A 22,903-nucleotide genomic window follows, 5' to 3' on the forward strand; every position below is an offset into this window, starting at 1 on the left:
TAAGCAAGTTAGATGAAAATGGTGAAGTCACAAGGAACAAGGCAAGATTAGTCTATAAAGAATATGCATAAGAAGAAGGGATTGAATATGGATAAACATTTTCTCTTCTTGCTATATTGGAAGGAGTAAGAACTCTACTTGCTTATTTTGGATACAAAAGTTTCAAAGTTTATCAAATGTATGTAAAATATGTAGTTCTAAGTGATATACTAGAGGAAGAAGTTTATATAGAATAGCTAGAAGGATTTGTTTATGTTAACGATAAGAACATGGTATGTAGATTACAGAAAGCTCTATATAGTTTGAAACAAGCACCAAAAGTCATGGTATGAGAGTCTTCATAATTATCTTGTGAAGATTGTATTTGAAAGGATTGATGATAACAAAAATCTATACATGAAGACAAAGAAAGGCAAAGGTATTTTGCTATCTAAATTTTTTGTTGATGATAACATATTTGGAGGTCAAGATACTTTATGTAAGGCTTTTGCAAATGAAATGAATCAAGAATTTGAGATGTCCATATTTGAAGAGATCATATTCTTTGTGGGTTTGTAAGCACACAAGATGAAATATGGCTAAATATGTTGCTACTATTGTAAATTGTACTAACATTGTATGAATCAAATAGCTACTCAAAGGAATGAAGGAAGAAATTATGGAACCAGTGATACTTTATTGTGATAATACAAATGTTATAAATATATCAAATAATCCTATGATGCACACAAAGACAACACATTTCAATCAAGCATTATTACTTAATAAAATTAGTTCAAGATAAAGAGGGGAAAAAGCAATATGTTAACACAAAAGAACAAATTGCTAATATCTTCACAAAGGCATTACGTAAGGATGCTCATGAGTATCTAGCAGGTAAACTAGGGGTGATACCCCTATAAAAGGCTATCTAAGTATCAAAAGGAGTGCTCTACATCAAATAGACTAATTACCATATGTTACAAATTGATGCAATAGATCTTACTTTAGGAGCTGACTAAAATAATCAAAGAGCTAGAACTACAAATTAGTCACAAGCAAGGTGACAAAGGGAGAAACTAAAAAAGTTCATATTTTCATATTAAGATGACAAATATTAGGCATTTTTGTCAAAGAGGGAGAAATATAGATATAGGAAATAGGAAAACTAATCAGATGAAGACATATAACTGAAGGGAGATATTATAGAAAGAAGGAGATATACAACGTATGGGAGATATATAATATAGGAAAGGGAAATGAAGGATGGAGAAATCACAATATGAGGGAGAAAATTTGACTGATAAAATAAAAAGTGATGCAGGAGCATCCAGAGGCATAAGGACAATCCTGTGTCACCCAAAAAAAATTACTTAGACTTAGTTTGTGTTTCATGTGTTTTCATTTTTGGATACCCATTTGGGTCAAATAAAGGTTCCAACTCTCACAATTCCACTATTAGTGTTTTGGGTTAGAGTTTTAATCACCTTGGGATACATGTAAATGCCAAAAAATAGGAGTATGTAATTGAGCCATCATTTTGATGAACTAGAAGTTGTAAATTGGCCAGATGAATGTAATTTTAATTTAGAGCATTCCAAAAAAAGAATTAGGTTAAAAGGCCCCACGGTTTGAACGTTATCACTATTTTTCAATTTTTGGAGACATTCTTAGAATGCTTTAAAGTCAGGTTAGGGGCATTAAATGACCTCAAATAGGGCCAAAAAATGGGGGATGAGTGAGGTTTGTCCCTAGGGTTATAATGTACTTTGAGAACTTTCTGGAAATGTAAACGGTTCGTCAATCAGAGCTACGGTTCAAAAGTTATGCCTCCCAAAAGTTTGGTTACCATTTCTAGATTCTTTTAATTTTGTGCCAACTTCTAATGTGACTTCTAGAGCCTTATATTTGGTCGATGGATGCCAACTAGCACTTTCTAGAATGCATTCCTAATCCTTAACCCTTTGGGGTCTATTTAAGAATATTTCTGGCATTGTAAAAGGCAGTTCAGAGTGGAGTTTGAGAGAAGGAACTAGGAGAAGAATTTATCTCCAGATTTATTCTATTGTAAGCCCATAGGCCATGTTTTGAAGTCTATTTGCTCTATACTGAATGTATTAGCATATTTACATAGTTAATAAAATTATCCCTTTCTTGTTGTGTCCATTCTGTGCTTGGGTCGTGTCCCCATCCTGTGGTATTAGAGCGGGTTTTCTTGAGTGTGTAGATAGAGCGCCGACTATGAGGTGGTTTGCACCAGGACTATGTGGGTGTGGGTTTGAATTGAGAAGATGCCTCCATGAAGAGAATGTGGTGGAAGGGCTAGAGCTATTAATCCTGAGGAGGTGTGAGCCCTCCAAAGGTAGGTTCAAGCATTGCAGGAGGAGCTCCGTAGAGGAACAAATGTTACTGTAGGTGACGAAAGTGAGCATGAGAATGAAGAAGAAGAGATTGGACCAAAAGGGGAAGTTGATGGGGAAGTTCTAAATCAGGTAGAGGAGAGGCTTTTTAGGGCCATTAATAAGTTTGGGAAAAGACCTACAATTGATGTGGGTGTATTTTTAGGAAATTTGAAACCGATGAGTTGATCGACTGGATCAATGAACTGGAAGAGTACTTTGAGTATGAGGATATGAGGGATCTAGATAAGGTTAAGTTTGCAAAAGCCAAACTGAAAGGCCATGCAAAAATCTAGTGGCAAGAGGTTCAATTGGAAAGAAATAGAAGAGGAAGGGAGAAGATCACAAGGTTGGATCGTATGGTGGACAAATTGAAGAAGCAATTCATTCTTGTTGATTATGAGCTTGATTTGTTTAAGAAGATTCATGGGTTAAAGCAAGTAGGAAAACCAATCCAAGAATATATAGAGGAGTATTACTAACTTTTTATTAGAGTAGGGCATGCAAAAGAAAATAAGGAGAAGGTTGTTCATTATATTAGTGGGTTGTGACCTAGCATCTAGGAGGAATTAAGCTTGGTAAGAATGACCAGCGTTGAAGAGGCATACCAGTTTGCCCTACAAGTTGAAGAGAAGCTAAATAAGAGGTTTGAAGGGAGACAAAGAGGGTGTGGTCAAGGAGGAAGGGGTAGTGGTAGGTCATCTGGAGGCCAAAATGAAACCCAAAAGAAGAATGAAGATGTGGGTACTAGCAGGAACCAGAGGAACAAGGGTTTCAACTGCTCCCATGATCAATACTTTGGAAACCAGAGAGGAAGAGGTAGAGGATATGGAAAAGGAAGAGGAGGCTTCCATGGTACCTATTTCCATTACAATGAAGAAGGTCATCGTGCCTTTGAATGCCCTCAATGAGAAGGAAGGACAGATAGGAGAGCTGAGGGTCAAGCTAGGGTTGCTCATGTGGATGAGGATGCACAATCATCACATTCAGAGGTGGTAGAAAGAGGAGAGACTTTAGCAAATGAAAGGGTCCTAGTAAGTGGTGAGATTGAACCAGGACAAAGAAGGAGTCTGTTTCATACCAGGTGCAAGTGTGAGAATAAATGTTGTGATGTGATCATTGATGGTTGTAGCACTGATAACTTGGTATCAGAGGAGATGGTCTCTAAGCTGAAGCTCAAGAGGGAGAAACACCCCCAACCCTATCAGATTGCTTGGGTGAAAGATGATCATAAGGTCCTAGTAAGTGAACAATGTGTAGTGAAATTCAAAATTGGGAGTTACCATGATGAAGTTCTCTGTGATGTTATTCCAATGGATGTTTGCCATCTATTGTTGGGTAGACTATGGTAGTTTGATAGGCATGCAGTACATGATGGTCATGCAAACACATACTCTCTAACAAAAGATGGAGTTCACCACAAATTGAAGTCCATGAAAAAGGAAGGAAAAAAGGTATGTAGCAGTGCTAGGATTTGTCTTGTTGATGAAAGGAAGTTTTTAGATGGCATGAAATATCAGTGTATGTATTATGCTTTGATTCTTAGGAAAGATAAAGAAGGTAGTAGTGAAATACCACTTGAAGTTTTAGATTTACTAGGTGAGTTTGGAGATATCATCTCTGATAATGTTCCAGAAGGATTGCTACTAGTAAGGCAAATTAGTCATCAGATAGATTTAATCCTAGGAGCTAGTTTTCCTAACAAGGCTGCTCACAGGATGACTCTTATTGAAACTAAGGAGCTAAATAGATAGGTTTAGGAGCTATTGAGGAAAGGCTTGATTCGAGAGAGCTTGAGTCCAGGTGCAATACCTACAATACTGACACCAAAGAAGGATGGAGAGTGGAGGATGTGTACAGACTCTCAAGCTATAAATAAGATAACCATCAAGTATCAGTTTCCTTTGCCAAGAATGGATGATCTTATGGACTGCTTGAGTGGAGCTCAATACTTCACAAAGATAGATCTCAAGAGTGGCTATCATCAAATACAGATACGAGAAGGAGATGAGTGGAAAAAAACCTTCAAGACCAAGGAGGGTCTTTATGAGTGGTTAGTCATGCCCTTTGGATTGACGAACGCCCCAAGCACCTTCATGTGGCTTATGAATGAGGTACTTAATAAGTTCTTGGGAAAATTTGTTATTGTCTATTTGGATGATATTTTAAATTTCAGCAAGACTTTGGAAGAATATTTATTGCATATTCGTAGTGTCCTTGACAGGTTAAGGGAAGAGAAACTGTTAATTAATTTGAAGAACTGTATCTTTGCAAAAAGGGAGTTAGTCTATTCAGGGTTTGTTATATCACCTAAAGGTCTCAAAATGGATCCAGAAAAGGTAAAAGCCATCTTGGAATGGCCTACTCCAAGGTCTGCTACTGAGGTAAGATCATTTCATAGTTTGGTTAGTTTTTATAGGAAGTTCATTAGGAATTTCAGTAGCATATGTGCACCCCTGACTGACACAATAACAGGGGATAGAAAAAAGTTCAAATGGACTGCGGCAGCTGCGAGAAGTTTTGAATTGCTGAAGAAGAAGGTGATAGAACAACCTATGTTGGCACTTCCATATTTTAGAAAGGTGTTCCAGGTGGATTTTGATGCTAGTGGCAGTGCTATTGGAGTTGTATTAAGCCAAGAAGGTAAGCCTATTGCATATTTTAGTGAAAAATTGAATGATGCAAAAAATAAGTATTCTGTTTATGATCAAGAGTTCTATGCAATAGTTCAAGCCTTAAAGAAATGGAAGCATTATTTATTACCAAAGGAATTTTTTTTGTATACTGATCACCAGGCATTACAGTACCTAAATAGCCAAGGTAAATTGAATCAGAGGCATATAAAGTGGGTAGAGTTCTTACAAAGCTATACATTTGTGTTGAAGCAAAGAAGTGGAAAATCTAACAGGGTTGAAAATGCACTAAGTAGGAGATAGTTGTTACTTACAGTAACGCAGGTTGAAGTAGTTGGGTTTGCTGAACTCAAGAATCTATACCTTGAGGATCTTGATTTTGCTAAAGTGTAGAAAGCTTGTAAAGAGTCTGGTTCTATAGATAGAACTAAGTGGTTAGACTATCTGATTTAGGATGGTATGTTGCTCAAGGGCAGTCAATTGTGCATTCCAAGGAGTTCCATAAGGGAAAATTTGATTAAGGAGAAACACAGTTGAGGGATGGCAGGACATTTTGGTTGAGATAAGACCATTTCCATTCTTAGAGAACATAATTTTTGGCCTCATATTTCATAAGATGTGAAGAAGTTTGTACAGAGTTGTCAGATTTGTCAAGTTGCCAAGGGATTTAGTCACAATACTGAACTTTATCAGCCATTGCCTATTCCATCAAAACCATGGGAGGACATAAGTATGTATTTTTTTCTTGGATTACCAAGGACACAAAGGGGTAATGACTCAATATTTGTGGTGATTGATAGGTTCTCCAAAATGGCACATTTCATTCCATGCCACAAACTCATGATGCTGTCCATATTGCAAACTTGATTTTCAAAGAGGTGGTAAGACTACATGGTCTCCCAAGGAGTATAGTTTCTGAAAAAGATACTAAATTTGTGGGGTATTTCTAAAGAACATGGTGGAAGAAGTTGAGAACAGACTTGAAATTTAGTTCCACACATCACCCGCAGACTGACGGCCAAATAGAAGTGGTAAACAGAAGTTTGGGAAATTTCTTGAGATGTTTAGTTGGGGATAAGACCAAGGGATGGGATTTGATTCTACCACAAGTGAAATTTTCTTATAATAACTCTATAAATAAGAGTACAGGTAAATCACCATTCCAAATTGTATATGGAAGTAGCCCAAGGACTGCACTAGAATTGAGGAAGATAGAGCAAGGGGAGAGGACAAGTGTTGAAGCTAAAGAATTTGCTAAACAAATCAAGCATCTACATGAGGAGGTCTAGGTACACATTACCAAGATGAATCAAGAGTATAAAGCTAGGGCTAATCAAATGAGAAGACATAAGGAGTTCCAAGTAGGGGATCTAGTCATGGTACACTTAAGAAAAGAAAAATTTCTAGCCGGTACTTACAACAAGCTAAAAATGAAGAAATTTGGCCCCTGCAAAATTTTGAAGAAACATGACTCAAGAAATGCATATGAGGTGGAGTTGCTAGATGGTCTTCACATTTCTCCTATTTTCAACATTGCAGACTTAACAGAGTATCATGATGATGGTACAAATGAGGAGCCGATGTTAGAGCCATGTCCAATTCCTGCTTCTAAGGAGGAGATAGAAGACATTCTAGATCATCGTGTGGGTAGGAGTACCAAAAATAGGTAGTATGAAGAGTATCTGGTCAAGTGGAAAGGATGACTGATAGAGGACTCAACTTGGATATCAGCAGCTGAGGTTTCCCATTTGGGATTTTCTCTACCATTCATAAAGTGACAGGGTCACTTTTCAATCTACCCTGGGCGTCTGATGCAGGAGCATCTAGAGGCATAAGGGAAATCATGTGTCACCCAAAAAAATGTACTTAGACTTAGTTTCTGTTTCATGTGTTTTCATTTCTGGATACCCATTTGGGTCAAATAAAGGTTCCAACTCTCACAGTTCCACTATTAGTGTTCTGGGTTAGAGTTTTAATCACCTTGGGAAACATGTAAATGCTGGAAAAATAGGAGTATGTAATTGAGCCATCATTTTGGTGAACTAGAAGGTTTAAATTGGCCAGATGAATGTAAATGTAATTTAGAGCATTCTAGAAAAAGAATCAGGTCAAAAGGCCCCACAGTTTGAAAGTTATCACAATTTTTCAATTTTTGGAGACATCCTAAGAATGCTTCAAAGCTAGGTTAGGGGCATTAAATGACCTCAAATAGGGCCTAAGAATGGGGGATGAGTGAGGCTTGTCCATAGGGCTATAGAGTACTTCAAGAGCTTTTCAAAAATGTAAATGGTTCATCAATAGGAGCTACGGTTCAAAAGTTATGCCTCCCAGAAGTTTGGTTACCGTTTCTGGATTCTTCTAATTTTGTGCTGACTTCTAATGCAATTTCTAGAGCCTTCTATTTGGTCGGTGGATGCCAACTAGCACTTTTTAGAATGTATTCCTAATCCTTAAGCCTTTGAGGTCTATTTAAGAATATTTCTAGCATTGTAAAAGGCAGTTCGGAGTGGAGTTTGAGAGAAGGAACTGGGAGAAGAATTTATCTCCAAATTTATGCTATTGTAAGCCAATAGGGCATGTTTTGAAGTCTATTTTCTCTGTACTAAATGTATTAGCATATTTACATAGTTAATAAAATTTTCCCTTTCCTATTGTATCAATTCTGTGCTTGGGTCGTGTCCCCATCAGAAAGTGTATCTACTAATTACATATATCTAGCAAGAGGAAGATAATGTAGAGGGAGACATAAGATGTAATTCAAAGGGAGTCATAAGGATGACACAACAAAGTTTTGTAACCTATTCAAAACATGGAGTTTGCTAATAGAGGGAGAGACTTCTATGTAAGGAATTATTTTCCTTTTGGTATTTTGTTGGTCTTACTATTTTGACCTAGTTAGTTTGGTTAATCAGTTTTTTTTGTCATCAATGCCAAAGAGGGAGATTATTGAAGATAGATTGATATATGTATGATAAATGTATTTCAATCATTTTTTTTTCACTGATGTAAAACTTGTTATTTTCTAGTAAGACATCTTCTTACATAATTTAAGTACTATCACTTATTTTATTGATGAAGAGGATTTGATGAAAAGATGTAACAATAACACCTAGAGGATAGGTTGAGTTATGATATGAAAAAGAGTACAAGGATTAGCTAAGATAGCAATAACATAGTGCATTGATAACCCAGTTAAGGTTTCAAAAGATTGGTTGCACTACACAAGTTCAAAAGAACAAGTATAACAAAGTTTGTCTACAAAGTTGACTGAGTGGACAGTAGGTGCCAAGAAAAGTTAGTGTAATCCAAGTAGAAAATTAGTTGGGACTAAGTAAAAGTCAATTTTAGAGTATGCTAAGAAAAATAATGGATGTCGAGTAAAGTTTAATTGATGTTGAGAACCAATAAACTTTAGTTCATACCAAGTGATTTTATAGAGAATGTCAAGCAATGTAGTATGTGTTGAGCATCATAAGAAAGTTAATGCTAATTGTCAAAATTAATTGAAAGATTGTGTCTTCAATAAATCTAAGTCAATATGTTTATTTTCTTGGATTATGTGAACAATGTGGAAGATAAGATTGATAAGTTAGTGGCAGAGAATCCATGGTAAACCATTTTGAGGAAAATTCAAAGAGGATTGACGGAGAATTTTCTAGAAAGGGATGAAATAAAATAAGGGGTAGATTCATTGAATCATACTTAATCTATTCTAACCCTAAATTGGATGATGGAGAATGAACAAACAAATATCTTAACTTCCTATTTATAAAAATAGCTAGTTAGAAGGAAAGGTTTTCATGTGTGAGAACCTAAGGAAGACAAAGAGTCTAGGGTACTGCTTCATTTAGTGACCTAAGTGAAGAATCTACATTGCCATTTTAAGCAAGAAGGCTTAAGAGTATGGATGCTTGAAGGGTGAACACGCTATCAAAGATGAAGTGTGTGAAAGAAAAGTAGAATGAAGGACTTAAACAAAGATCTATAATCTACAAATGGAGTTGTAAGTTGTTATTAGATTAATTTTACTCTCTAATAATTGTAATCAGTCTAGGGTAAACCCTTTGAATTAAGGTTAACCTAATAGTCATTTGTATAATCCTTTAACCAGGTGACATTCCAAGTGAATGGTCTAAACTCCTCTAATAAGACCCACTCATAAGAAGGTGATTGAAATCTTTTAACCAGGTCATATTTAATAGTGTGCATTACAACCTTTAACTAGGTTGGCCTTTTATAGGGCATCACTTCATAAGAGTGAAAAGGGTAGCATGTTACTGAAGGTTTTCCCAAATTGGGTTTACATGTAATTTATTGTGTGAAGTGTGTTTTTTAATTTGTTATGTTTCATGTTTACATCTCTGCCAATTGATTTCACAGTAACCTACAAGTTTTAAGTCATTATGTAATCTTATGGATGCATGCATAATGATAAATGTTTGATGGGTTCACTAAGCTGTGAAAATGTTTAATTATACATTTGGACCTTGGATAATTGATTCAGCCCCCCCTAGTTATTCTAAAAAATTCTAAAAGTCTTGCAAGTTTGCATCGAGCTTACCTTAGGAGGTGCAGAGGTGTGGTAGTAGAGGAGAACAAAGATAAAGTGAGGAGAGGGGAGAGGATACTCGAGATTATATAGGTCTAGGTAGGTATGCACCCTTTGCAGGTGCACATTGATGGATCTCTTAAGTAAGATAAGTGCACACTTGCACATTCAACACACCTGCACACCTTGGATAGCTGTTCATATGGGCTAGTGTGCAAGTGTTTATTTATGTGCTAAAAACACTTGACATCTCCCAATTTTCCTTAGTTCTAACTTCTTGCTATCATGGTTGAGTTTTTTGCTCTTGGTCTTGACATGGAATACTCTAACCTCTCATAAGAGTCTATTCATAGGTGTCTACTACGTGTTTTATTTTCCTTGGTCTAATAGCCATTTCTTTAACTCTTTTAGGGTTAGGGATCTCTTCTTTTTCTTTCTATACTTCCACTAATCTTACTGATTTTCTTGTACTGTTAGGTGTAGATGTTTGAATTTGTACTATATAAACATCTTCTTCTTCCATAGGCTGATCCAAAATAGCTATCAATGTTGGTGGTGGAAAAATTACATTGCAAGTGTTGTAGTTCTAGGGCCTTCAACTTATAATGGTGGAACAACCAAAATGTAGTTCTAACTAGTTTGACTTATTTTAGATGAAATTTTCCAAACATTAGAAAAATGTTGTTGTGTCTTTTAATATTCTTTCAAAATATTTCTCAATTCATTATCAATTCTCTTCCTCACATATTTTTCATGCCTTACCTAATAGGCCATCTTCATTGTTTCCTTTACATGTGTCAAATCTAGGACTTTTAGGTTCTAAATCTGCACTTAGAATACTCTATGCATAGGATTCAAATACTTCCTTTGTAACCTCATAGATAGATAAATGGATCAACATATATCACTCTTGGAGTGACTACATCCATATAGTTGAAATATATGTTAACCATGAAACATAATTCATGCTTATACTTCTCAACTATTAATTTTGGAATCCTTGACCTCTACTTCACTTCTAATTAAAATGTCTTCATTATAATTAGTGGTATATTGTCATCCACTTTGTTGATAGGGTGTCTCATATACAAATTTGTGATCTTCTCCATAGTACACTTAACATTTTGCCAATTAGTTATAGGCATAAATTGAAATATTTTCAATTGCTAGAAAAACATATATGTAATTAGTGATTGAAATCTGAATTTTCCATTTCCTATTTTCCTTATCCTCTTCAAGTTATCAATAATTTGAATTCTTAGAATTTCCCACAAGTTAACTTGAATTTTTTTAACATATATCTTGTAAGAAACATGAAAAAATTAAATTCTCAATTCATTATCTCTAGATCTAGAACATAATTTAGTGGCAATAATTCTACTTACAAACCTAACATCATCCTATTTGATTTTACTAATGACTATTCCTCTCCCATTGTAAGTTGACTTGGTGTTTTTAATGACAATCTTCATACCTATTTTTTTATTGAGAAGGATAGATCCTTGATTTCATAATCCAATTACCTCATGAATCAAATTTGTTGAAATATCTATCACATTGTCACCTATCCAAAAATTCTCATCAAGGATTATGATTAGAATGATCTTAGTCTAGTTTTCAATGTCAATCTCGTAGTAAAAGATGTATTTCACAATATCATTCTAACCTAGGTGTTCAAGTCCTTCCTTAAATGACATTTCTTCTTTATAAACCTTATCAAATTCATCATATATATTGATCTCACCTACCATTTCAAATTTATACTAGTTATAGATCCTAACATTTTCCAAATACATGACTTCATTGGAAATTTGGGAAAATATGGTGTTAGGGTCTTCTTCAACAAGTTGTATAAGTTTTAATTTCAATTAAAGTCTTGGAACCTTCACAATATTATGTAACATAAATGCTCCCATTTCTTGAAAGATCAAAAACTTGACCACTCTTAACAAATTGACTATGCAAGATGTAAATACCTTCTAATTTACAAATTAGGGCTTTCTATGTGAGACAAATAAATTTGTTCACAAATCCTTCACACTTTTTCGTAATTTATTCTCAAATTCTATCTTCAAGGCTCCTTAATTTTATTTTTAACAAAATGTTTCTCATTCCATTGATTTTAACTATTATATGTGATTCAATTCAATTCAACATTAATTGTGCAGCTACACACTAATGAAAAATTCATCTTCTTTAATGAGATAATTGATTTTTGTTTGCACTTACATATGAACTGAAAAATGCATGCACTCTTAACTATGGCTTCTTTTTATTCATCTAAACCTTCTCCTAACTTGTTAAGCATTGATTAAATATTAATGAATAAAATTCTTAAATTGATAAAGGTTTTTCATCAACTATTATTGACTTGAACTTTTTTTTAGGTGTATGACTTGTCTTCTTTTCTACCAAAATTTGTGTGCCTACTATTGTCTTAGCTTTGACAAATATCTCATTGAAGTTCTTTGCATGTTCTTTGACATTATATTTTTGTCTATCATTTCTATTCTCATTTCTTTTCATGTTTTTTGCATTCTTTCTATAGTTAGGTACCCTTCAATTCTTTGATCTCCTATTGTTCATCCTACACAATCTTGTTGTATAATGCATATTTACAAATCTGACATGCCATCACATTATTTCCATATCTATGTCCTAACTGATTTATCTATAATTTGAAATCTCTAGTAATATGTCCAACATTTTTGCACTTATAAAATATGAATTTATTTCTTATGATATTAGATACACCAATAGATCTACTAGCTACAAGGTTAGTACATTGATACATATTATTATTAGATCAAGGTATTGTACATTCACTAGGTCTATGTCCATCATCATAACAATGATAATAATTACTAGTAAAAGAGTTAGCATACTTACCTATAGAACCCTTCTTTATGTGACCAATTTTGTTGCAATGAAAGTGTCTTCAAATTATTATTTTTCACATCTATAGGTTGTTCATTTTGTTTAGGTACTTCCTTGTTCAAATCTCCTCATTGTTGTTAATGTTGTTGGATCACAAGATCTGGATCCTTACTAACTTCATATCCCTTAGATGATTCACCTTTATAATAACCAATACTAGTCTCATCAAAAGTAGGAATTTATTACATCATATTTCGATCACATTTGTTAGTACTCAAATACAATTTCTCAAGATGTTGTTTTGTCTATGTAAGATCTCCTTTTACAATAGTATTGTACTTCTCAAGTTCTACATATTGAAACCTTTTAATCTTAAGTTCAAATGTTACTTTGATAAATTTGGATCTTAGATCGACATTCTTAGATCTCAAATATAATTGACATTTCTTCCCATCTTCCATCAATCTTATCTTAACATTGGTAATTTCAAGTTCATTCTTTAGGATCACACTTTCCTTCTTTAGCTTATAAACTACATCATTATCCTTGATCTAAGCATTTGATTCATTCTTTTCAAAACTATGAGGCCTCACCCTGACCTGTCATAGCATGGATATTTTATTTACATTTCGATATTCAAGACCTTGATATTTTGACAATTATCTGAGACTTAGATGGATAATGGATTTCTTTATCTATTGATTTTGATACTTCAATAGTGTTTTACATTGTTATATGTACTAAGAACCTGTTATTATGTAAGAAATATTCGAAGATATATGGATGCAACTTTATCACATGATATTATTAGATTTTGATGCAATGCAAAATGTTAATTTGATTTTGATGATTTCTGATTTATAGATAAATGTTAATTTGATTATGATGCTTTAAGACATGCAGATGAATGGTTAGGATATACAGATAGATGCTAATTTGATAATGATGACTTATGACTTTCCAATTTTGATATCTTAACATTTCAAATGGAATAATTGAAAAGACTAGGAAAGGAAATCTAATTCAAATTATGTTAATATGGATATTAATATTATATGCACTTGTCTTGTATATGTTTATTTGACCCCCTTGGACAATCGATGCTCGAGTTTGATGTGTAGGAAAGGAACCATGAAAAGTTAATGACGAAACAAGGTATAAATACATGTTAAATAACACTACCAAGGTGAATCTTTATAAGGTTCATAACCTCATTGTGATGTGTTTATTTTGTAAACATTAGATGAATGTGTGTAATATGTATTTCGTGTGTAGATTCAAACGTGTGTCACTTGACACTTGTATTCGTTATGTGAAAATGATATGTTCTTTGATGATGGATCATGTGGTCACCTTATTCCAAGTTAAATACCTTAATTGAGAAATTTGACTAATTGCCTTAAATTAGTAAAGAGAATAGGGTTACCACTATAGGGAATTTGGAATTTGAACTTACCTAGCATTGTAAGGGCTATAAAGTAGCTCTACGGTGTATTTGTGATAAAAATAAACCCTACTCATGTTAATTCTTTAAGTGAGGGGGCTAATTAGTACCATTAGGGTGCCTAGAAGACCTAGGAGACCCCAAAAAGAATGCATTCTTTATTAAATCTGAAAATAAGAGGGATATATAGAGACATGGCTAAATTTGAAACTCACTTGGCTTGGTGTAGAACACCTAATCAAATGGTTCTCTTTCTAATCAAATATTTTTCTTTTCTTCATGTAATAAGGTCTAGGTATAGATCAACTGATCTCCCTAAGACTATCCACTTTTGCAATGGACCCAAGACTCCATGGTGCAATTATAAGCGTGGGCATCAATTGGTCCAATAAAGTGGATTTTTGGTAAATTTCATTTTTCTAGGCCAGTCTAGGTCTTTAGAGAATTAGAAGGGTCCCTAGGAGTTGATGGAATCCATTCTGCAGGAAAATGTTGTCCTAGCACAAAAATTGCAAAAGTTGCTTAGCAACTTTTACAAGTTTATTGACAACATTTTCAAATAACAATTCCCAATGGCTAGAACTATCATGAGGTGGTTTAAATAGTTTCATATGGCCTATAAAGGCTCTAAAAAATTCAAGGAGGGATTATATTGAAGTAACATATTGTATCTTGCTTTGAAATCAATAAAACTTGTTGTTCTAGTGCATTTTTTCTTGAATTTTTTGTACAATATGAAATCCAATGATTGAAGGCTAAAAATTTTTCTTTGTAAAGTTGACACTATTCATTTACAAGATTTTGGTTTTGATTTCAAGTTCCTATCATTTAATTTGCAAAAGATATCCAATTTTTTTAGGTTGCTAATCTGGGAAACCCATAAAATCAGGATTTGGTCACAAAAATGACCCTAACTTGACTCTCCACCAGTGGAATTCTTTCCATTTTGGAATGGAGAAAGTTAGGGTTGTGCTTTATCATATTCTAGAAGTTTTCGAATAGGAGGTTGTAGTAGTGATTTTTAAGAGCAAGCCCTAGATCAAATATTTCTATGCATTTGACCCTATTTTGGTGATGTTTGAATGGATAGGAAGGAGAAAAGAGTTTGAGGACTTGGCATAAGAACAAAGTGCCCTTATTTGAGTGTGAAGAATAGCTTGGTGGTGGAGATCTAACTTCATGAACCCATTATTTACCTTTTACCTTGAAAACCAATCCTAAAGTGGCTAATTAAGCCCGCGTACTTGGTGCTGGTTAAGATATCTTGGAGTGGAGTTGGACTTTGGAACTTAGGAGTTTGCAAGTACTTGAAAAAGGGTATTCAAAACTATATTTTATTCTCCAAGTTATTTGGTATGTTTTGAAATTATTGGTCAAAAACTATTTTTGGAGACCTAATAGGCTACTAGGTCTAATTGAGCATCTTGAGTTGTGGGTTCTTGGGAGTGCATCCAATGAATGTTTTTATTTTCTTATGTTTATTTTAAGTTGTTTCATGCCCTTGTTGGTGGTAGAAAGGCCAAGAATAGTAAAATCTCCATTTTTCCCATTTTGAGGAAGGTTGCCATATTTGCATTAGGTTCGGTGCAATTGGTTTTGGGTCTTACTTGTGGAAGGTGGGTTTAGAAACCTATTTTAGATTTTGTTAGGTGATCTTATTAGGATCTAGGACTATTATAGAGGAATGCTAATTTATCACATAGAATTAATTTAAAACTTTTAACGAATCAAATTAACGTAAATGAAATAAGAGAACAACAAGATTAAGCTGATAAAAGAGGCAATGAGAGAAAGAAGACGCAAACAATTTGATCTTGGAGTTCATCTGTATGGACTACGTCTCCGGGTCCAGCTCCAATAGGGGGACCGATCTAATTATCTCCAAAAATCATGTACAAATGTTTACAAAGTCATTCATTTGAAGTACAACAACATCACGCTGTTTCAAAGTAAAGGAATAAACACTTAAAAAAATCTCCCTTACTCTCAGCACTTCGACGTTCTCTCCTTTTTCTGAATGCCCCAAAAGTCTCCTAAACCCCCTTTTTATACATGCAATTAGCCAAAATAAGGCTATAACAAAATGATGTAATATTAGACCCTTCAATTAATTCCTCCCTTCGAATTAACCTTTAGCCATTTTTGAAAGATTTGGCTTATGTTAATTTTGGGGTCAAAATAGATAATAACCTTATTTTACTAAGGTTAGGCCATTGGTTTAAAGGATAAAATAAAACTACGCTAAATATATCTTAAAGCGCCAAAATAGCGCATTGGCAGTTGAGTATTTTAGAAGAGGCACCGGTCAGTGGTTCCAACCCCACTCGCGGCTTCCTTTCTCTCCAATTTTCGGGGGGAAGGGGTTATATACAAACTGCGCTTCATATATTTCAAAAGCAACGAATGCTCCAACGGTCATCGGCGGAGTCTTAGGGCTAGGAGGTCACGGGTTTGACCCCCCCGACCATCAACTATATTTTTGAATGGCATTTAAATTTTTTTTTTAAATATATATATATTTAATGCCACACCACCTTGAACTTCAATCGAGCACCATTTTCACATATGATCTTCATTTTTGACAAAACGAACATCGTTGGAGAGCTCTTGACAAGACCTTCGATTTGATGCCGAATTTGACCAAATTTGGAGAGTTTGATTTTTGTTTTTACCTTTTTAATAGCCTCTGTACTTGAATTTGACCAACCTTTGACTGGTCATAACTTTTGTGTACGGACTCCTTTCTCACCCGTTCAAATTGCGTTGGGTCCAAAATTTCAAGGAGTTTAATCTGATGCTGATTGTTGGAGTTTTGGAGATACTTCAATTTTGACAAAAGTATCCCCCGGATCAAGCCTCCCCACTGAGGAGCTTTCGGACCACCGAAAGTTTGGATTACTCAAAAAGAAGGTGAGGGTATAGTTCACTCACTTTACCAATCTCCATCCATCTTACCTTGCTCGGATGCATCCCCTTCAATCCCACTCGGAGGTATTCAACTGGTCCTCTTCGTGAAGTTCTGACATTCCTGTCTAGGATAACATCTTCTGGCAATTCTGACATATACTCTGGTGCAAGATCATCAACTGACAGAACCTGAACACTGATGTCTTCATCCAAGATCATTGGAGGCTCATACAACTTTAGATTCTCAACATTGACAACTGAGTAAATTTGCATGTATGGAGGAAGATTAAGGCGAAAAGCATTAGTACCGATCTTTTCCAAGATCTCAAAAGGACCATACCTGATAGCTTTGAGCTTCCTTCCTTCACCTTGCATTCTTTCCTTGCTGATATGTAACCAAACTCTGTCACCAACTTGGAATTGGTGATCAATGTGATGCTTATCATGGCGAGCCTTGTATTTTTCTTGGCTTTGCTCTAATTGTGCTTCTACTGCCTGATGGATTGCTTGGACCTTCTGGATGAGCTTTAAAGCCTTTTCTGCATCATGGCGTCCATCTACAACATCGTCCTTCCCAAAAGCAAAATCCATTGGTGTCTTAGGCAAGTAACCGAAGCAAGTCTCAAAAGGAGACCTCTTTGTAGAAGAGTGTTCTGCATGGTTGTAAGCATGTTGCACATAATGAAGACTTTCATCCCACAACTTAGGATGTTTGCTGCAGTAGCCTCTAAGTAGATGTACAATTGTCCTACTCACTACCTCTGTCTGTCCATCGGTCTGCGGATGGAAGGTTGTACTCTTCTTCAGCTTGGTGTCCATGAGTCCCCATAAAGATGACCAAAATTCCCCTAAGAATTGAGAATCTCGATTCGATACAATAGAAGTGGGTAACCCAAAATGAACCCATACATTTTGAAAGTACAAATGAGCAGTCAGTTCAGCAGTAACTTGCTTTTTACAAGACATTAAAATACACATTTTTCTGAACCAATCAACTACTACATACAAATAATCATGACCCTTCCTAGACATAGGTAAACCTCCCATAAAGTCCATAGATACACTTTCCCATGGATGGGATGGTACAGGTAATGGTGTGTACAAACCCAATTTCCTATTACTTGGTTTGCTGGTTGCACACATTACACATCCTTTTATATACTTGGTGACAGTTTCCTACATACGAGGCCAGTAACAATATTTTTCCAATTGAGCTAATGTCTTACTTACCCCGAAATGTCCTGCAATCAACGAGGTGTGTGCTTCATGGATTACATGTGCTTGTTCATTTCTAGGAATACATAATTTTCCCAAGTGGTACAACAAATTGTCCTGCACATAGTAATCTTTCTCTTCTACACGTTTACCCTGGATTAAAGCTGCATAGATATCCTTAAAGTTCTTGTCATTAGCATATTGTTCCTGAAAACTTTCATGAACCATAGAACTATTTTGAAGGATTATCAAAGCATTCTAAACAGGATGCCTAGAGAGCATATCTGCTACTTTGTTATGGGAACCCTTCTTATACTTAATTACCAAATGAAATTGTTGCAAAAAACCCATCCACCTAAAGTGCCTACTTTGTTGCAACATAGATTGTGAGTGCAAATATTGTAGTGGTTGGTGATCAATGTGGATTACAATTTCCTTTCCCATTAAGTAGTGCTTCCATTTTTTAACACTCTGAACCAAAGCATAAAGTTCTTTATCATATGTAGGATAGTTAGTTACTGCTCTTGAAAAAGTTTCAGAGTGGTAGCATACTGGTTTACCTCCTTGCATGAGTATAGCTCCCATGGAAAACCCACTCACATCTATCTTAATCTCAAATGGTTGATGTAAATTAGGTAGAGCTAGAACTGGTGCGGTGCTCAACTTTTCCTTCAAAGTGTTGAAAGCCTTCTGTTGCGGACCTCCCCACAGAAAAGTTGCCTTGGTACTAGTTAATGCATGCAACGGTGATGCAATGAAAGAGAAATTTGCAATGAACTTCCTCCAGTATTGAACTGCACCTAAGAAACTCCTAATTTCTGTAACTGTACTTGGCTTAGGCCATTTTACAATACATTTGACCTTTGTAGGGTCTACTTTCAGTTGACCATTCCCTACAACATAGCCTAAGTACACTAAAGATGTCTTTGCAAATTCACATTTTGACATCTTTACATATAGTTTTTCTTTTCTCATTATTTCAAATACTTTCTTTAGATGAATTACATGATCATCCCAAGACTTACTAAATACAAGAATATCATCTAAATAGACTATGACAAAATCATCAATAAAGGGACGAAAGACATCATTCATGACTCTCATGAATGTAGCTGGTGCATTACAAAGCCCAAATGGCATGACCAACCACTCAAAAAGTCCCTGTTTTGTCTTAAAAGCAGTTTTCCAAATATCACTTTCTGCAATTCTTATTTGATGATATCCACTACGTAAGTCTAGCTTAGTGAAATAAATTACATGTTTCAACTGATCAAGTAAATCATCAATTCTAGGAAGAGGTTACCTATTCTTTACCATTATCTTGTTCAAAGCCCTGTAGTTAATACACATTCTCCAAGTCCCATCTTTCTTTGGAACCAACACAATAGGAGAACCACAAGGAGAAGTACTAGGACGGATAACTTCTTGCTCAATGAGCTCCTAAACTTGCTTTTTGATTTCTTCATTATGCAAGACTAATAAACGGTACATGCCAATATTAGGAAGTGGTGCATCTTGCTGCAACTAAATCTCATGTTGTATCTCTCTCTTAGGAGGCAATCCTTTTGGTTCCTGAAACAAGTCATCGTAAGCAGAAACAACTTTGACTATTTCAGCCTTATGTTTTGGATCACATCCCTTAAATGCCTTAGATGTTTCATCTTCTTTGGCTTTTACAAGCATCAACACAAAATTCTTACTAGAGTTGACTAACCTTTTCATTTGACCAGCATTGACTAATGCCATATTAGTCTTAACCTTATGTGCCTGTACAATGTATTCAATCTTGTCTTTAAACAAATGATATTTATTTCCCCCCCTATAAAAGATAGCTTGATGATCAAACAAATAGGGACTCCCAAGTATGAGACCACATATATCTAAAGGGACTACATCAGCTTCTACCTCATCTACAAAGTTTGTAGTGATAGCAAATCTTAACTTGCATTTTTTAGTTACCTGTAACTGTGCATCATCGCAAACCCATCCAAGAGGGTATGGCTTTGGATGAGGTGTTGTAGTCAAGTTAAGCTTTTAAACAACTTCCTTAGATATCAAATTAACTTGGGAACTCGTATCGAATAATGTATCAACCTTATTATGCTTGCTAACAACTCGAATGTGAAATAATTCATTCCTTTGCTTATCATTCTTAGGAGAAGATTCTTTACTTGTGAAAGAGATATACCTTTTCCTTTACCTTGAATCCTGGTAGCAAAAATCTTTGTCTCATCTCTGGAGTTAGATCCAAGATCTTGTTGAATTACAACATCAGTTTTCTATTTACCTTTGTTTCCACCATATTGCTTTGGCCTCTTTTTCAGGATGTAACTTCCAGCACTTAGAATCATCATGCCCTTCTTTCTTGCAATGTGAGCACGTGGGTTTCTCACCCTCTTTCTTTACTGTTGCTGTCTTTTTACCCTTTCCTTTTCCTTTGGACTTTTCCTTAGACTTAGATGGCTTTTTATCAGACTTATCAATGAAAGTACCCTTACCCCTTGATTCTAAATGTGTTGCCTAGACACATACTTCATCCTAATTACAAGGATTCAGGACGAGAATAGAATGCCTTAGGTAAGAATGAAGACCACCTATATACTTGAGTAAGGTGTCCTAGGTATACAATGGGACATTTAATGAAATAGCCTTTTTGCAAAATTCATGGGTGTAATCCTAGACAGACTAACCTTTCCCTTGCCTAAAATGTTTCCAGTTCATCATTAACTACTGCATATGGCCTAGGGGGTAGAATTTCTTTTTTAAAGTAGTAACAAATTCTGACCAAGACAAACTAAACTTACCATGTTGTGAAGTTTCATCTTGAAACCTACTCTCCCACCAAGTTAGGGCTACACCACCTAAACGAAGAGTGGCTAATTGAATTCTATCAACATCATCTACAAGGTTTTGAACTCTACAGTAGACATCTACTTGCTGAATCCAATCATCTAGTTTCTTGGCATTTAACTTCCCATAATATTTTGGTAAGTCAAACTTTACATCCAACTTAATTCTAGGCTTATGTCCTCCTTTGAAAATATTAGAACACTCAGAATGGGTAGAAGAAGGAGAAGAGGGGGAAGAAGGAGAAGAGGGAGAAGAAGGTGAAGAAGGAGGTGTCTTTGGTGGATCATGATCAGCACCTTTCTTTTTCCCTTTGTCCTTTCGAGCTGCACGTCTTTGCATCTTCTCTTCTCTTTCTCGTACCAAAACTTCTACCATTGTCTGCAAATTCTGAAGAGTCTTCTAAATACTCTTATCTTAAAAAAGCTTGTCCACCTTTGTCTGCCATTTGTGATGATGTTTTAGTCCTTCGTTTTCCAATCTCAAGATTTTATTCCTCAAGCTTTCCTTCACCTTTCTCAATCCTGGATCTTGTTAGCATTCAAATTTGTAATACTAGTCCAACAAAGGCTCTGATACCAAATTTGATCTGATTAGGATCTAGGACTATTACAGAGGAATACTAATTTATCACATAGAATTAATTTAAAACTTTTAACAAATCAAATTAACGTAAATGAAATAAGAGAACAACAAGATTAAGCTGATAAAAGAGACAATGAGAGAAAGAAGACGCAAACAATTTGATCTTGGAGTTCATCCGTATGGACTATGTCTCCGGGTCCAGCTCCAATAGGGGGACCGATCCGATTATCTCCAAAAATCATGTACAAATGTTTACAAAGTCATTCCTTTGAAGTACAAAAACATCACGCTATTTCAAAGTACAGGAATAAACACTTAAAAAAAATCTTCCTTACTCTCAGCACTTCGACATTCTCTCCTTTTTCTGAATGCCCCAAGAGTCTCCTAAACCCCCTTTTTATACATGCAATTAGCCAAAATAAGGCTATAACAAAATGATGTAATATTAGACCCTTCAATTAATTCCTCCCTTCGAATTAACCTTTAGCCATTTTTGAAAGATTTGGCTTATGTTAATTTTGGGGTCAAAATAGATAATAACGTTATTTTACTAAGGTTAGGCCGTCGGTTTAAAGGATAAAATAAAACTGCGCTAAATATATCTTAAAGTGCCAAAATAGTGCATTGGCAGTTGAGTATTTTAGAAGAGGCGCCGGTCGGGGGTTCCAACCCGCCGATGGCTTCTTTTCTCTCCAATTTCCGACGGGAAGGTGTTATATACAAACTGCGCTTCATATATTTCAAAAGCAATGAATGCTCCAACGGTCATCGGTGGAGTCTTAGGGCTACGAGGTCATGGGTTCGACCCCCCCGACCATCAGCTATATTTTTGAATGGCATTTTAAAAAAAAATTTTAAATATATATATATTTAATGCCACACCACCTTGGACTTCAATCGAGTGCCATTTTCACATACAATCTTCGTTTTTGACAAAATGAACATCGTTGGAGAGCTCTTGACGAGACCTTCGAGTTGATGCCAAATTTGACCAAATTTGGAGAGTTTGATTTTTTTTTTGCCTTTTTAATAGCCTCTGTACCTGAATTTGACCAACCTTTGACTGGTCATAACTTTTGTGTACGGACTCCTTTCTCACCCATTCAAATTGCGTTGGGTCCAAAATTTCAAGGAGTTTAATCTGATGCTAATTGTTGGAGTTTTGGAGATACTTCAATTTTGACGAAAGTATCCCTCGGATCATTAGGAGGAGTATCCACTGAGGGAGATAAACCAAATCCTTTGTTCAGTCCTTTGTGAAGACTTTGGAGGTTATGTAGGAGTTTTGTTGATACTTGCTTCCTTTGTGCTTGCTCTACATCAAGTGGTATTAGAGCTAGGTTAATCTTGTTGTGACACCATGTCTAATGGAGGAGAAGAACCTAAAAGGGAGATTAGTTTGAGGATCACCAACATGGAACTAGCCAAGCTAGTCAAGGAGCAGATGGTTCAAAGTATAGTAGTTTGG

The sequence above is a fragment of the Cupressus sempervirens genome, chromosome 9 (assembly GCF_028749045.1).
Source record: "Cupressus sempervirens isolate cs-2001-9-10 chromosome 9, ASM2874904v1, whole genome shotgun sequence".
Lineage (NCBI taxonomy): Eukaryota > Viridiplantae > Streptophyta > Pinopsida > Cupressales > Cupressaceae > Cupressus > Cupressus sempervirens.